Consider the following 16,974-nt stretch of genomic DNA (forward strand, 5'->3'; position numbering starts at 1 on the left):
ATTGGTGCTCACTTGGAGGATGAGTCCAAAGGAGCTTTGAGGAACCTGGTTTATGGTGCTAAGCTAAAAGCCTTCTTAGAAATCTTGGCAGGAGGAAGAAATCAAAAATGTACTTTCTCATCTGAAGGGGCGAAAACCACGGAAGGCCTTACAGAACACCTTAAAAGTCTGCAGACTGAACAGGCATCCTTGCAGTCAGAAAATGCACAGCTGCAAAGTGAAAATCAGACCCTACAGAAGAACTTTAAAGTCATGGTGGAACGCTATCAAGAAAATATGATGAAACTGCACAGGAAATTAAGAGTGGAGAAAAACTCCCGGGTGGAGCAAGAGGAGAAACTTTCCAAAGTCGAAGAAAAGTTGAGCCATACAATGGAAGAGCTGGAGACCTACAGAAAGAGAGCCCAATATCTTGAAGAAGAATTGCAGAGAACCATTCACTCCTGTCTGGGGAAGATTATTTCCCCTGAGAAAGAAGCACATGCTAGTGAGTTGGCAGCTCGGATTGCTGAAAGAAACCTCAGTTATTTCAGGAAACAAAATGCACGCAACAGTCAAAAATTAACTGAGAAGGAGCTTAGATTTGAACTTGTAGAAAAAGATCCCTATGATGCACTGGATGTTTGCAACTCAGCAATGGGCAGAAAGACTTCTCCAAATGGGCCCTCACCAATAGGTCAGCCTTCATCTGAAAGGAGACCTCCTCATTTTGAAAAGAGTGGTCCACTCACACTCTCACCTTTCACTCCAGTGGGAGGAGGAAGAGGGTCAAGGGGCCCTGGAGAATCCTCTGGACCATGCGACTAGCAGTAAAGGAAGAAAATCCAGCTGTCATAAGTTCACTGATTTTCAGAGAGCACCTTCTCAGACTGGGCCCCTCTCTCCTCCAGGGGAACAGGCCAGCAGGCTGATGATCCCTCCACCAGGCCAACCATATTCTTCTGATCCACGTCTTCCTCTACAAAGGCAAGATAGGTTATAATCAAATTGTGGTAGACCATCGGGACCAGCAGAACACAGAACTCCTAATATGCCTCCTTTGGATAAATGGGATGGGCCTATGTCATGACCAAGGCAATCCAGTAGAAAGGAGACCATAGTCGATCTCAGGGACTCTGACGTGCCTGATTCACCTCTCCATGCTAAAAACCAAGCAACTGGCTCTGGCTCTGTGTTGGCAACTTTCCCTCCAGTCAGAGGTGCCTTGTTTCCAGTTGACCCAAGGAGTCAGTTCATGAGAAGAGGACCTTTTTTTCCTTCACCTCTCCCAGGAATCGTGTATGGGAACCTGGAGATCATTTTCCACCAGGCCTGCCACCCACTCCATTTCCAATGGGAAATGACTATGCAGGGAGGGGGTTTTCGTCACAATCTTCCCCCAAGAGCTGGAATTCAGTCCTCTACACCCGCATTCTGAAAGTACAAGTGAGTTCCCTGAAGGGTTCCTTCCACCTGCAAAGAAGCCTATTACTCAACATGCAGAACCAAACAAGAAACCTCATGCTGTTGCTGTCTCTTCAAATGTAATTGGACTTCTCTCTCATTTTTAGTTTTTAAGTAACTGCTTTTACTTCAGTAATTGACTATACTTTGGCTCCAACTGAAGCTCAATGAAAGTATTATTCTTAAAATAGTATTATGTAAATAAATTGGTTTACATAGGAATCTTATGAGTAAATTATTCCTATTTTATTTTATTCCAGAGTACAGCATTTAATCTGATGAAGCCACTATTATATAAACAAGAATGGGAGTTCTAGGTACTTGTAATCTAGCTGATGGAAATATACTCTAAATTCCCAACAAAGAAGTGTATTTAGTATGACTGTAGCAAATGTCAAGTGACTTTAGGCTTAATGAAAAATTGTCACTGATTTACAGACTGGTTGGGCATATCAGCAAGTTTTTCCATATCAGAATAACTAGAGCATGGGAGGACCAAAGGAGAGAACACAACGAAACATGTCACGGAAACAGGAGATCTCAACTACAAAGAAAAATGAAGACCTCTTTTTTATATTGGTTGCTTAAAACATTACATAGCTCTTGAGATATCATATTTCCTACATTAGATTCAAGTGAGTTATGAACTCCCATTTCTACACCATGTACACATTGCACAATAACATTGTTTACACATCCACATTTTTACAACATGCCATATTAGTAACTGTTGTATTCTGCTACCTTTTCTATCCTCTACTATCCCCCCTCTTCTGCCCTCCCATCTTCTCTCTCTATCCCATCTGCTGTAATTTAAAGTTTGGGAATTGGAAACCACACTTTAAACTCACTCTGCTCCCCTTTTTCCCTTCTGTCAAATTACTCATCATCTTCTTCTATTTCTCCTCCTCCTCCTCCTCTTCCTCCTCCTCCTTATACCTTTCATTCATTCATCATACACTCATGCTTTGGTTCATTCATTCTTTTCACATATGGTGTTGGGGATCCAACTCAGGACCTTGGACACTGCGAAGCCAGCACTCTAGTGCTGAGCCAAAATCCCAGCACCTGTCTTTTTGATTTTATGACTGTTTATATGAAATTCAGAATTGCATTCTGCTATGGTTCACTGATATGTGGATTGACCTAGTCCTTGATTTCTGAGAGACTTTTGGAAAATACATATGAATTATTAGGAGGTTGAAATGAAGAAACAAAGAGGAAATTCCCCAATTTCTTATTCTTAAATTCCACACTCTGACTCTGCCTACCTGCTATAAAAACTTTTAAACGCTTACTCCCCATTTCTATATCATTGCCAACAAGTGAACATTCACTGCCCTACAACAAACCAGAGAATTCACATTGAACAATGTTTCCCCATTAGAGACCAAGAAACAATACTTATTTAAAAAAATACCCTAGTTATGAATTAGTAGTTAAAGCTTTATTTGAGTGTTAAATGTGCTCTAATTATGTGTTTGTGTGTTTGTTGATGTGTGTGTGTGTGTGTGTGTGTGTGTGCTTGTGTGTCAAACATGCACTGAGGTGTAAAATAAATGCAGGATTGCAACGGCCTTCTTAAAAATAAGAAGCACCTTTATCACATTTGAAGCCCAGGGAAGAATCTGCCTGATACTTGACCTACAATTAATTGAAACGTGAAAAATTCAGGCCTAGAAAAACAAAGCCAACATACATAATAAATCTAATCAGTCTGTCTCTCCTGATTTCAAATAGGTTCTGTAAATAAACCTAAATTGCCAGCATAAAACATCAGTTGCTCAAAACGAGTGGATGGATGTCACCTGCCATGGGCTGTGTAAAATACATGGAGGATCCCGCACTGATTGTTATCTAGAATGACTTCTGCCTGAAGTACTATTAGTGAATAGTTGCTGATATACTGCGGTTCTTATACCAGTAAACTTTAATGAAGGTAATTTCAGGCTGCAAAGGAATAAATTGATTTTACTAACTGGTTTTTGGAAAACACTGCCATGAAAAATTATCAATATGTTCATAAAGGCATCTACATGTCTCTCCACAGGGGTTTTACGTAATGGGGGAGGGGGTGAGGTCTGGATATAACTTAACTGTCCATTAGTAGGTACAACAATGTAATGGGAATCACAGTGCACATACTGGTTTGAACTCAATCTAGGTAACATGGATTCACCTCTGTGTAAGAGGCCTGCTTCTGAAAAACACAATGTAGAGCTCCAAAAGCAGAACGATACTTTCAGAATACCATGTTATGTTTGTAAATAGACAGATAGATATACAGAAATCAAAAATCTGAAAACGGTCTGGAAGCGTACATTTCAATAACTTACAATGTCAGTAGTGGGAGATTAATAGCAGATCAAGAAGACTGTATCTGCATGCGAGATGGTTCAATTTTTAAAGAGCTTTTTAAATGACAATGGACAAAGAATTCAAAGGGTTACAGTAAGTGTTGAGGAGTCACTTGCTAAAAGGAGCACAGAGGTGAGAAAGAATTAAGTAGAGTTCAATAGAACCAGGTATAATATCTGTACACATGACTCCATGAACAGGAGAAAAGGGGACACTTAAAGAAATCATAAGGACTAAGGAGAGATCAGGATTAGGGGGGCTTGTAGGAAGAGCTGAAAAAAACAAAGCATGCAATGGGCAGAAAATGTGGAAGAAAAGGCCTCACAGGTGGTAAACTGATCCATCCCTCCCTGGTAGTTCAACTGAATGAATAACAGTGAGGCCGGCTAAGTGGGAAAGTACTTGGAAACTCTGTTCATGCAGACAACAGAAAGTGCCACCAGAGTGAAAAAAGGAAACCTAGTAAGGCACCTTAGCCCCTGCTCCTCGGTGTTTTATGCAAGCTATCTTTCTTACTGTGCCTCTGTTCATCTACACTGATACGTGTTAGGTCCAAAGGCAGTGACAAACATTGTTACATGTATTGATGAATCCTGCCAATTCCACAAAGCACAGCCATTTTACCTAGTGTTCTCAATACCTTCTTTTTGACTCTCATCTCGTTTGAAGAAACACTTTCAGAGGAAAGAAGTTCTCCCTAAGCCACATGTGTCCTTAAGTAAACTATGAATTGAGTGCTATTTCAAGGTGTTTGGGCTGATTCCTCCACATGGCCCGTAAAACCTAGAAAAGTGTCATGCACCCACAGGCAGTACATCTTCACTGAGTCCTGTTCTTTGCACTCCAGGGTCATATTATTGTCCATTTAATGGTCAGAAAAACAGTGTTACAGTGAGTATCCTTCTTAGTAGTAGGACTAAAGTGTTTTGGACTCGCATGTTCAGTTACTGAAAAGGCTCAGGGAAGTCCACTTGAGAGCTGGTCATTCGATACAGGTACTGGAGAGGAAAACAAGCTACTCTCATTTGGCAACTTTTAGACACTGATACAGCTCTGGCCATGTAAGTGAAAATAACAACAGGTCTAATCATGCATGGTGGCCTATGGGCTTGGAACTTGCATGCTTACAAAACCAGTGATTACTTGTGCATCTTCTCCTTCGAACCTCATATGTGAATCATCAACTAGTCAAGTGTTAACTTGGGAGGAAAACAATATGTTGGGATGTCCTTTTTGTACATCAAGCCATGAACTCTTTGTCTTAACATCAACAATATAATTAATGTTCAGGAGTTAAATCCATTTCAGAGAGTCATATCCATCCTTCTCGTGGCTATATATTTTTAAGGACCAGCCAGCTTCCTTAGATGTTTTCAAGTCCATGAAAAGACCAAAAAAAAAATCTGAAAGAAGAGTTTGAAGAATTTTCAACAAATACTAATCTAGAAATGCTGACATGAAAACCAACTAAAGTTTTCAACTCCTTTTTTGGAACATTAACTGTGCCGTGCTTTTCAAAAACGACTTCTCAGAACTGACTTGTGCCCATGTTAGCAACTCTTGTGAGATTACTTTGAAAGTAGACTAATGTGAGAGTTTCTCTTTAGAGATAATTCAGATTACTTGCATAGGAAGTGGCAGCAGGTCTGGGGATGTTGTAGCTCAGTGGCAGTGACCTTGCCTACCTTGGGGCTGGCCTGCCATGGACTTTCACCCCAAACACTTGCAAGAAAAGAAAATGGAGGGAAGGGAGAGGGAAAGGTGGAAGGGAGGGAGGCAATGTTGGAGGGATGGAGGGAGGTAGAAAAGAAGGAAGAAGAAAAGGAGAAAAACCAGGAAGGGAGAAAGGAAGCAAGGAAGGAAGGAAATAGGGAGAGCACAAGGGCAGGGAAAGGACTGAGTCACTAAAACAAAAGGCAAAGGACACAAAGACCAATATAGGCCATGAAAGCTGTTGGAACAGTTTAGACAGCTTTAGAATTTGAGTGACATCAAACTCAATGTTATTATGACTGGATGGAATCTTCCTACTTAGCCCCGCCTTGGCCTGGCCTAAACCAAATCAAGGGGTGGGTGGCATGGAGAGGAATTCTCTCTGGCTGGAGTGGGAGGGACCTAAACCTGTGGAACTTGAGGATGCACTGGGTAGGGAAGGGGACAAGACTCCCCTGATGGGCAGTTGAGCACAACAAGGCTCCTGGGAGCCCTTGATCATGGCTCCTACCGCCATACGCCCACCACCCGCCATACGCTCAGCCCCTGAAGGGGATCACAGTGGTCTGCTCCGTTGCCTGGTGCAGGTTGGAGTTCCTGACCAAACACCTGAGTGTCCACAGCCTGTGTTGGCCTTCCTGGGCAGGCTGTGGTTGTGGTGGCAAGAGCCAAAGCCGTCTTGGCGTGATGAAGGAGCCAAGGGCTGCCTCTCAGCCATACTAGTGGGTGTTTCTGGAAGAAGCACCCAGGGTTGTGGCAGCATTGTCCGAAGACATGAAGCCAGGCCATCTTTCTTATGGCTTTCCTTGGGAGTTGGTGATGTGTACAGCTCTTGGATTTTTTGCTGTTCTCTCACTTTTCTGGACAAGTTTTCAGTCGGTTAGTAGCAGGCTTTACGTGGGAAGAGAAAAAAAGCTGGCTCTAAATCTTGCTGGACTTATTGAAAAAAATTGTGGACTTCTTGAGAAAGTTAGCCTTGTTGAAAAAGAACATGAAGGCTTAGATTCATCTTTAAAGGATTGCAGGTTTGAGAAGGGTTCAAGGGAAGCACAACATCTGGAGGCAACCTACGAAAAGCTGCATAGGTCCGAATCCAGCCATGGCGTTGAAGTGCTCTTTCTGGAAGAAGAGCTCAAATCACAGAAGGCTAAGCATGGTCAACAGGATGAAACGATGGCGCATCTATCAAGAAGGATACAGTCCCTCCAAGGTGAAGCTGAATCCCTCAGATCACAAATAGCTGAAGCTAAATCAAACTGGAGACTCTTTCAAGTCCATGAGGAAGAACTGAAGCTGGCAATGAAAGAGGTTTTGAATGAAGGATCCCAACTTCCGCAAACGCAGAGACCAACAATACAAGGAGAAGCTGAAGCACAGAGGGAACAAGGAGGTGTCCAATATAAAGCAAAAATCACATTAGAGAACTCTAAAGTCGCTGGAGAACAAGTTCTAAGGGACACAGAAAATCACATGGAGTCTCTGAGTGTATGCTTGCTGAAGATGAAGGATAGGTCTTCTCCAAGCCTGGGAGCCCAAAGGGATGGTGGTCACCTGGAATTGGGAAGGACGAGTGAACCAGAAATTGGTGCTCACTTGGAGGATGAGTCCAAAGGAGCTTTGAGGAACCTGGTTTATGGTGCTAAGCTAAAAGCCTTCTTAGAAATCTTGGCAGGAGGAAGAAATCAAAAATGTACTTTCTCATCTGAAGGGGCGAAAACCACGGAAGGCCTTACAGAACACCTTAAAAGTCTGCAGACTGAACAGGCATCCTTGCAGTCAGAAAATGCACAGCTGCAAAGTGAAAATGAGTCCCTACAGAAGAACTTTAAAGTCATGGTGGAACGCTATCAAGAAAATATGATGAAACTGCACAGGAAATTAAGAGTGGAGAAAAACTCCCGGGTGGAGCAAGAGGAGAAACTTTCCAAAGTCGAAGAAAAGTTGAGCCATACAATGGAAGAGCTGGAGACCTACAGAAAGAGAGCCCAATATCTTGAAGAAGAATTGCAGAGAACCATTCACTCCTGTCTGGGGAAGATTATTTCCTCTGAGAAAGAAGCACATGCTAGTGAGTTGGCAGCTCGGATTGCTGAAAGAAACCTCAGTTATTTCAGGAAACAAAATGCGCGCAACAGTCAAAAATTAACTGAGAAGGAGCTTAGATTTGAACTTGTAGAAAAAGATCCCTATGATGCACTGGATGTTTGCAACTCAGCAATGGGCAGAAAGACTTCTCCAAATGGGCCCTCACCAATAGGTCAGCCTTCATCTGAAAGGAGACCTCCTCATTTTGAAAAGAGTGGTCCACTCACACTCTCACCTTTCACTCCAGTGGGAGGAGGAAGAGGGTCAAGGGGCCCTGGAGAATCCTCTGGACCATGCGACTAGCAGTAAAGGAAGAAAATCCAGCTGTCATAAGTTCACTGATTTTCAGAGAGCACCTTCTCAGACTGGGCCCCTCTCTCCTCCAGGGGAACAGGCCAGCAGGCTGATGATCCCTCCACCAGGCCAACCATATTCTTCTGATCCACGTCTTCCTCTACAAAGGCAAGATAGGTTTTAATCAAATTGTGGTAGACCATCGGGACCAGCAGAACACAGAACTCCTAATATGCCTCCTTTGGATAAATGGGATGGGCCTATGTCTTGACCAAGGCAATCCAGTAGAAAGGAGACCATAGTCGATCTCAGGGACTCTGACGTGCCTGATTCACCTCTCCATGCTGAAAACCAAGCAACTGGCTCTGGCTCTGTGTTGGCAACTTTCCCTCCAGTCAGAGGTGCCTTGTTTCCAGTTGACCCAAGGAGTCAGTTCATGAGAAGAGGACCTTTTTTTTCTTCACCTCTCCCAGGAATCGTGTATGGGAACCTGGAGATCATTTTCCACCAGGCCTGCCACCCACTCCATTTCCAATGGGAAATGACTATGCAGGGAGGGGGTTTTCGTCACAATCTTCCCCCAAGAGCTGGAATTCAGCCCTCTACACCCGCATTCTGAAAGTACAAGTGAGTTCCCTGAAGGGTTCCTTCCACCTGCAAAGAAGCCTATTACTCAACATCCAGAACCAAACAAGAAACCTCATGCTGTTGCTGTCTCTTCAAATGTAATTGGACTTCTCTCTCATTTTTAGTTTTTAAGTAACTGCTTTTACTTCAGTAATTGACTATACTTTGGCTCCAACTGAAGCTCAATGAAAGTATTATTCTTAAAATAGTATTATGTAAATAAATTGGTTTACATAGGAATCTTATGAGTAAATTATTCCTATTTTATTTTATTCCAGAGTACAGCATTTAATCTGATGAAGCCACTATTATATAAACAAGAATGGGAGTTCTAGGTACTTGTAATCTAGCTGATGGAAATATACTCTAAACTCCCATCAAAGAAGTGTATTTAGTATGACTGTAGCAAATATCAAGTGACTTTAGGCTTAATGAAAAATTGTCACTGATTTACAGACTGGTTGGGCATATCAGTAAGTTTTTCCATATCAGAAAAACAAGAGCATGGGAGTAACAAAGGAGAGAACACAACGAAACATGTCACGGAAACAGGAGATCTCAACTACAAAGAAAAATGAAGACCTCTTTTTTATATTGGTTGCTTAAAACATTACATAGCTCTTGAGATATCATATTTCCTACATTAGATTCAAGTGAGTTATGAACTCCCATTTCTACCCCATGTACACATTGCACAATAACATTGTTTACACATCCACATTTTTACAACATGCCATATTAGTAACTGTTGTATTCTGCTACCTTTTCTATCCTCTACTATCCCCCCTCTTCTGCCCTCCCATCTTCTCTCTCTATCCCATCTGCTGTAATTTAAAGTTTGGGAATTGGAAACCACACTTTAAACTCACTCTGCTCCCCTTTTTCCCTTCTGTCAAATTACTCATCATCTTCTTCTATTTCTCCTCCTCCTCCTCCTCTTCCTCCTCCTCCTTATACCTTTCATTCATTCATCATACACTCATGCATTGGTTCATTCATTCTTTTCACATATGGTGTTGGGGATCCAACTCAGGACCTTGGACACTGCGAAGCCAGCACTCTAGTGCTGAGCCAAAATCCCAGCACCTGTCTTTTTGATTTTATGACTGTTTATATGAAATTCAGAATTGCATTCTGCTATGGTTCACTGATATGTGGATTGACCTAGTCCTTGATTTCTGAGAGACTTTTGGAAAATACATATGAATTATTAGGAGGTTGAAATGAAGAAACAAAGAGGAAATTCCCCAATTTCTTATTCTTAAATTCCACACTCTGACTCTGCCTACCTGCTATAAAAACTTTTAAACGCTTACTCCCCATTTCTATATCATTGCCAACAAGTGAACATTCACTGCCCTACAACAAACCAGAGAATTCACATTGAACAATGTTTCCCCATTAGAGACCAAGAAACAATACTTATTAAAAAAATACCCTAGTTATGAATTAGTAGTTAAAGCTTTATTTGAGTGTTAAATGTGCTCTAATTATGTGTTTGTGTGTTTGTTGATGTGTGTGTGTGTCTGTGTGTGTGTGTGCTTGTGTTTCAAACATGCACTGAGGTGTAAAATAAATGCAGGATTGCAACGGCCTTCTTAAAAATAAGAAGCACCTTTATCACATTTGAAGCCCAGGGAAGAATCTGCCTGATACTTGACCTACAATTAATTGAAACGTGAAAAATTCAGGCCTAGAAAAACAAAGCCAACATACATAATAAATCTAATCAGTCTGTCTCTCCTGATTTCAAATAGGTTCTGTAAATAAACCTAAATTGCCAGCATAAAACATCAGTTGCTCAAAACGAGTGGATGGATGTCACCTGCCATGGGCTGTGTAAAATACATGGAGGATCCCGCACTGATTGTTATCTAGAATGACTTCTGCCTGAAGTACTATTAGTGAATGGTTGCTGATATACTGCGGTTCTTATACCAGTAAACTTTAATGAAGGTAATTTCAGGCTGCAAAGTAATAAATTGATTTTACTAACTGGTTTTTGGAAAACACTGCCATGAAAAAGTATCAATATGTTCATAAAGGCATCTACATGTCTCTCCACAGGGGTTTTACTTAATGGGGGAGGGGGTGAGGTCTGGATATAACTTAACTGTCCATTAGTAGGTACAACAATGTAATGGGAATCACAGTGCACATACTGGTTTGAACTCAATCTAGGTAACATGGATTCACCTCTGTGTAAGAGGCCTGCTTCTGAAAAACACAATGTAGAGCTCCAAAAGCAGAACGATACTTTCAGAATACCATGTTATGTTTGTAAATAGACAGATAGATATACAGAAATCAAAAATCTGAAAACGGTCTGGAAGCGTACATTTCAATAACTTACAATGTCAGTAGTGGGAGATTAATAGCAGATCAAGAAGACTGTATCTGCATGTGAGATGGTTCAATTTTTAAAGAGCTTTTTAAATGACAATGGACAAAGAATTCAAAGGGTTACAGTAAGTGTTGAAAAGTGACTTGCTAAAAGGAGCACAGAGGTGAGAAAGAATTAAGTAGAGTTCAATAGAACCAGGTATAATATCTGTACACATGACTCCATGAACAGGAGAAAAGGGGACACTTAAAGAAATCATAAGGACTAAGGAGAGATCAGGATTAGGGGGGCTTGTAGGAAGAGCTGAAAAAAACAAAGCATGCAATGGGCAGAAAATGTGGAAGAAAAGGCCTCACAGGTGGTAAACTGATCCATCCCTCCCTGGTAGTTCAACTGAATGAATAACAGTGAGGCCGGCTAAGTGGGAAAGTACTTGGAAACTCTGTTCATGCAGACAACAGAAAGTGCCACCAGAGTGAAAAAAGGAAACCTAGTAAGGCACCTTAGCCCCTTCTCCTCGGTGTTTTGTGCAAGCTATCTTTCTTACTGTGCCTCTGTTCATCTACACTGATACGTGTTAGGTCCAAAGGCAGTGACAAACATTGTTACATGTATTGATGAATCCTGCCAATTCCACAAAGCACAGCCATTTTACCTAGTGTTCTCAATACCTTCTTTTTGACTCTCATCTCGTTTGAAGAAACACTTTCAGAGGAAAGAAGTTCTCCCTAAGCCACATGTGTCCTTAAGTAAACTATGAATTGAGTGCTATTTCAAGGTGTTTGGGCTGATTCCTCCACATGGCCCGTAAAACCTAGAAAAGTGTCATGCACCAACAGGCAGTACATCTTCACTGAGTCCTGTTCTTTGCACTCCAGGGTCATATTATTGTCCATTTAATGGTCAGAAAAACAGTGTTACAGTGAGTATCCTTCTTAGTAGTAGGACTAAAGTGTTTTGGACTCGCATGTTCAGTTACTGAAAAGGCTCAGGGAAGTCCACTTGAGAGCTGGTCATTCGATACAGGTACTGGAGAGGAAAACAAGCTACTCTCATTTGGCAACTTTTAGACACTGATACAGCTCTGGCCATAAGTGTAAATAACAACAGGTCTAATCATGCATGGTGGCCTATGGGCTTGGAACTTGCATGCTTACAAAACCAGTGATTACTTGTGCATCTTCTCCTTCGAACCTCATATGTGAATCATCAACTAGTCAAGTGTTAACTTGGGAGGAAAACAATATGTTGGGATGTCCTTTTTGTACATCAAGCCATGAACTCTTTGTCTTAACATCAACAATATTATTAATGTTCAGGAGTTAAATCCATTTCAGAGAGTCATATCCATCCTTCTCGTGGCTATATATTTTTAAGGACCAGCCAGCTTCCTTAGATGTTTTCAAGCCCATGAAAAGACCAAAAAAAAAAAAATCTGAAAGAAGAGTTTGAAGAATTTTCAACAATTACTAATCTAGAAATGCTGACATGAAAACCAACTAAAGTTTTCAACTCCTTTTTTGGAACATTAACTGTGCCGTGCTTTTCAAAAACGACTTCTCAGAACTGACTTGTGCCCATGTTAGCAACTCTTGTGAGATTACTTTGAAAGTAGACTAATGTGAGAGTTTCTCTTTAGAGATAATTCAGATTACTTGCATAGGAAGTGGCAGCAGGTCTGGGGATGTTGTAGCTCAGTGGCAGTGACCTTGCCTACCTTGGGGCTGGCCTGCCATGGACTTTCACCCCAAACACTTGCAAGAAAAGAAAATGGAGGGAAGGGAGAGGGAAAGGTGGAAGGGAGGGAGGCAATGTTGGAGGGATGGAGGGAGGTAGAAAAGAAGGAAGAAGAAAAGGAGAAAAACCAGGAAGGGAGGAAGGAAGCAAGGAAGGAAGGAAATAGGGAGAGCACAAGGGCAGGGAAAGGACTGAGTCACTAAAACAAAAGGCAAAGGACACAAAGACCAATATAGGCCATAAAAGCTGTTGGAACAGTTTAGACAGCTTTAGAATTTGAGTGACATCAAACTCAATGTTATTATGACTGGATGGAATCTTCCTACTTAGCCCCGCCTTGGCCTGGCCTAAACCAAATCAAGGGGTGGGTGGCATGGAGAGGAATTCTCTCTGGCTGGAGTGGGAGGGACCTAAACCTGTGGAACTTGAGGATGCACTGGGTAGGGAAGGGGACAAGACTCCCCTGATGGGCAGTTGAGCACAACAAGGCTCCTGGGAGCCCTTGATCATGGCTCCTACCGCCATACGCCCACCACCCGCCATACGCTCAGCCCCTGAAGGGGATCACAGTGGTCTGCTCCGTTGCCTGGTGCAGGTTGGAGTTCCTGACCAAACACCTGAGTGTCCACAGCCTATGTTGGCCTTCCTGGGCAGGCTGTGGTTGTGGTGGCAAGAGCCAAAGCCGTCTTGGCGTGATGAAGGAGCCAAGGGCTGCCTCTCAGCCATACTAGTGGGTGGTTCTGGAAGAAGCACCCAGGGTTGTGGCAGCATTGTCCGAAGACATAAAGCCAGGCCATCTTTCTTATGGCTTTCCTTGGGAGTTGGTGATGTGTACAGCTCTTGGATTTTTTGCTGTTCTCTCACTTTTCTGGACAAGTTTTCAGTCGGTTAGTAGCAGGCTTTACGTGGGAAGAGAAAAAAAGCTGGCTCTAAATCTTGCTGGACTTATTGAAAAAAATTGTGGACTTCTTGAGAAAGTTAGCCTTGTTGAAAAAGAACATGAAGGCTTAGATTCATCTTTAAAGGATTGCAGGTTTGAGAAGGGTTCAAGGGAAGCACAACATCTGCAGGCAACCTACGAAAAGCTGCATAGGTCCGAATCCAGCCATGGCGTTGAAGTGCTCTTTCTGGAAGAAGAGCTCAAATCACAGAAGGCTAAGCATGGTCAACAGGATGAAACGATGGCGCGTCTATCAAGAAGGATACAGTCCCTCCAAGGTGAAGCTGAATCCCTCAGATCACAAATAGCTGAAGCTAAATCAAACTGGAGACTCTTTCAAGTCAATGAGGAAGAACTGAAGCTGGCAATGAAAGAGGTTTTGAATGAAGGATCCCAACTTCCGCAAACGCAGAGACCAACAATACAAGGAGAAGCTGAAGCACAGAGGGAACAAGGAGGTGTCCAATATAAAGCAAAAATCACATTAGAGAACTCTAAAGTCGCTGGAGAACAAGTTCTAAGGGACACAGAAAATCACATGGAGTCTCTGAGTGTATGCTTGCTGCAGATGAAGGATAGGTCTTCTCCAAGCCTGGGAGCCCAAAGGGATGGTGGTCACCTGGAATTGGGAAGGACGAGTGAACCAGAAATTGGTGCTCACTTGGAGGATGAGTCCAAAGGAGCTTTGAGGAACCTGGTTTATGGTGCTAAGCTAAAAGCCTTCTTAGAAATCTTGGCAGGAGGAAGAAATCAAAAATGTACTTTCTCATCTGAAGGGGCGAAAACCACGGAAGACCTTACAGAACACCTTAAAAGTCTGCAGACTGAACAGGCATCCTTGCAGTCAGAAAATGCACAGCTGCAAAGTGAAAATGAGACCCTACAGAAGAACTTTAAAGTCATGGTGGAACGCTATCAAGAAAATATGATGAAACTGCACAGGAAATTAAGAGTGGAGAAAAACTCCCGGGTGGAGCAAGAGGAGAAACTTTCCAAAGTCGAAGAAAAGTTGAGCCATACAATGGAAGAGCTGGAGACCTACAGAAAGAGAGCCCAATATCTTGAAGAAGAATTGCAGAGAACCATTCATTCCTGTCTGGGGAAGATTATTTCCTCTGAGAAAGAAGCACATGCTAGTGAGTTGGCAGCTCGGATTGCTGAAAGAAACCTCAGTTATTTCAGGAAACAAAATGCGCGCAACAGTCAAAAATTAACTGAGAAGGAGCTTAGATTTGAACTTGTAGAAAAAGATCCCTATGATGCACTGGATGTTTGCAACTCAGCAATGGGCAGAAAGCCTTCTCCAAATGGGCCCTCACCAATAGGTCAGCCTTCATCTGAAAGGAGACCTCCTCATTTTGAAAAGAGTGGTCCACTCACACTCTCACCTTTCACTCCAGTGGGAGGAGGAAGAGGGTCAAGGGGCCCTGGAGAATCCTCTGGACCATGCGACTAGCAGTAAAGGAAGAAAATCCAGCTGTCATAAGTTCACTGATTTTCACAGAGCACCTTCTCAGACTAGGCCCCTCTCTCCTCCAGGGGAACAGGCCAGCAGGCTGATGATCCCTCCACCAGGCCAACCATATTCTTCTGATCCACGTCTTCCTCTACAAAGGCAAGATAGGTTTTACTCAAATTGTGGTAGACCATCTGGACCAGCAGAACACAGAACTCCTAATATGCCTCCTTTGGATAAATGGGATGGGCCTATGTCTTGACCAAGGCAATCCAGTAGAAAGGAGACCATAGTCGATCTCAGGGACTCTGACGTGCCTGATTCACCTCTCCATGCTGAAAACCATGCAACTGGCTCTGGCTCTGTGTTGGCAACTTTCCCTCCAGTCAGAGGTGCCTTGTTTCCAGTTGACCCAAGGAGTCAGTTCATGAGAAAGGACCTTTTTTTTCCTCCACCTCTCCCAGGAATCGTGTATGGGAACCTGGAGATCATTTTCCACCAGGCCTGCCACACACTCTATTTCCAATGGGAAATGACTATGCAGGGAGGGGGTTTTCGTCACAATCTTCCCCTAAGAGCTGGAATTCAGCCCTCTACACCCGCATTCTGAAAGTACAAGTGAGTTCCCTGAAGGGTTCCTTCCACCTGCAAAGAAGCCTGTTACTCAACATCCAGAACCAAACAAGAAACCTCATGCTGTTGCTCTCTCTTCAAATGTAATTGGAATTATCTCTCATTTTTAGTTTTTAAGTAACTGCTTTTACTTCAGTAATTGACTATACTTTGGCTCCAAGTGAAGCTCAATGAAACTATTATTCTTAAGATAGTATTTTGTAAATAAAATGGTTTATGTAGGATTCTTATGAGTAAATTATTCCTATTTTATTTTATTCCAGAGTACAGCATTTAATCTGATGAAGCCACTATTATATAAACAAGAATGGGAGTTCTAGGTACTTGGAACCTAGCTGATGGAAAGATACTCTAAAATCCCAACAAAGAAGTGTATTTAGTATGACTGTAGCAAATGTCAAGTGACTTTAGGTTAATGAAAAATTGTCACTGATTTACAGACTGGTTGGGCATATCAGCAAGTTTTTCCATATCAGAATAACTAGAGCATGGGAGGACCAAAGGAGAGAACACAACGAAACATGTCACGGAAACAGGAGATCTCAACTACAAAGAAAAATGAAGACCTCTTTTTTATATTGGTTGCTTAAAACATTACATAGCTCTTGAGATATCATATTTCCTACATTAGATTCAAGTGAGTTATGAACTCCCATTTCTACCCCATGTACACATTGCACAATAACATTGTTTACACATCCACATTTTTACAACATGCCACATTAGTAACTGTTGTATTCTGCTACCTTTTCTATCCTCTACTATCCCCCCTCTTCTGCCCTCCCATCTTCTCTCTCTATCCCATCTGCTGTAATTTAAAGTTTGGGAATTGGAAACCACACTTTAAACTCACTCTGCTCCCCTTTTTCCCTTCTGTCAAATTACTCATCATCTTCTTCTATTTCTCCTCCTCCTCCTCCTCTTCCTCCTCCTCCTTATACCTTTCATTCATTCATCATACACTCATGCATTGGTTCATTCATTCTTTTCACATATGGTGTTGGGGATTCAACTCAGGACCTTGGACACTGCGAAGCCAGCACTCTAGTGCTGAGCCAAAATCCCAGCACCTGTCTTTTTGATTTTATGACTGTTTATATGAAATTCAGAATTGCATTCTGCTATGGTTCACTGATATGTGGATTGACCTAGTCCTTGATTTCTGAGAGACTTTTGGAAAATACATATGAATTATTAAGAGGTTGAAATGAAGAAACAAAGAGGAAATTCCCCAATTTCTAATTCTTAAATTCCACACTCTGACTCTGCCTACCTGCTATAAAAACTTTTAAACGCTTACTCCCCATTTCTATATCATTGCCAACAAGTGAACATTCACTGCCC

This window comes from Callospermophilus lateralis, chromosome 14 (genome assembly GCF_048772815.1).
Source record: "Callospermophilus lateralis isolate mCalLat2 chromosome 14, mCalLat2.hap1, whole genome shotgun sequence".
Classification (NCBI taxonomy): domain Eukaryota; kingdom Metazoa; phylum Chordata; class Mammalia; order Rodentia; family Sciuridae; genus Callospermophilus; species Callospermophilus lateralis.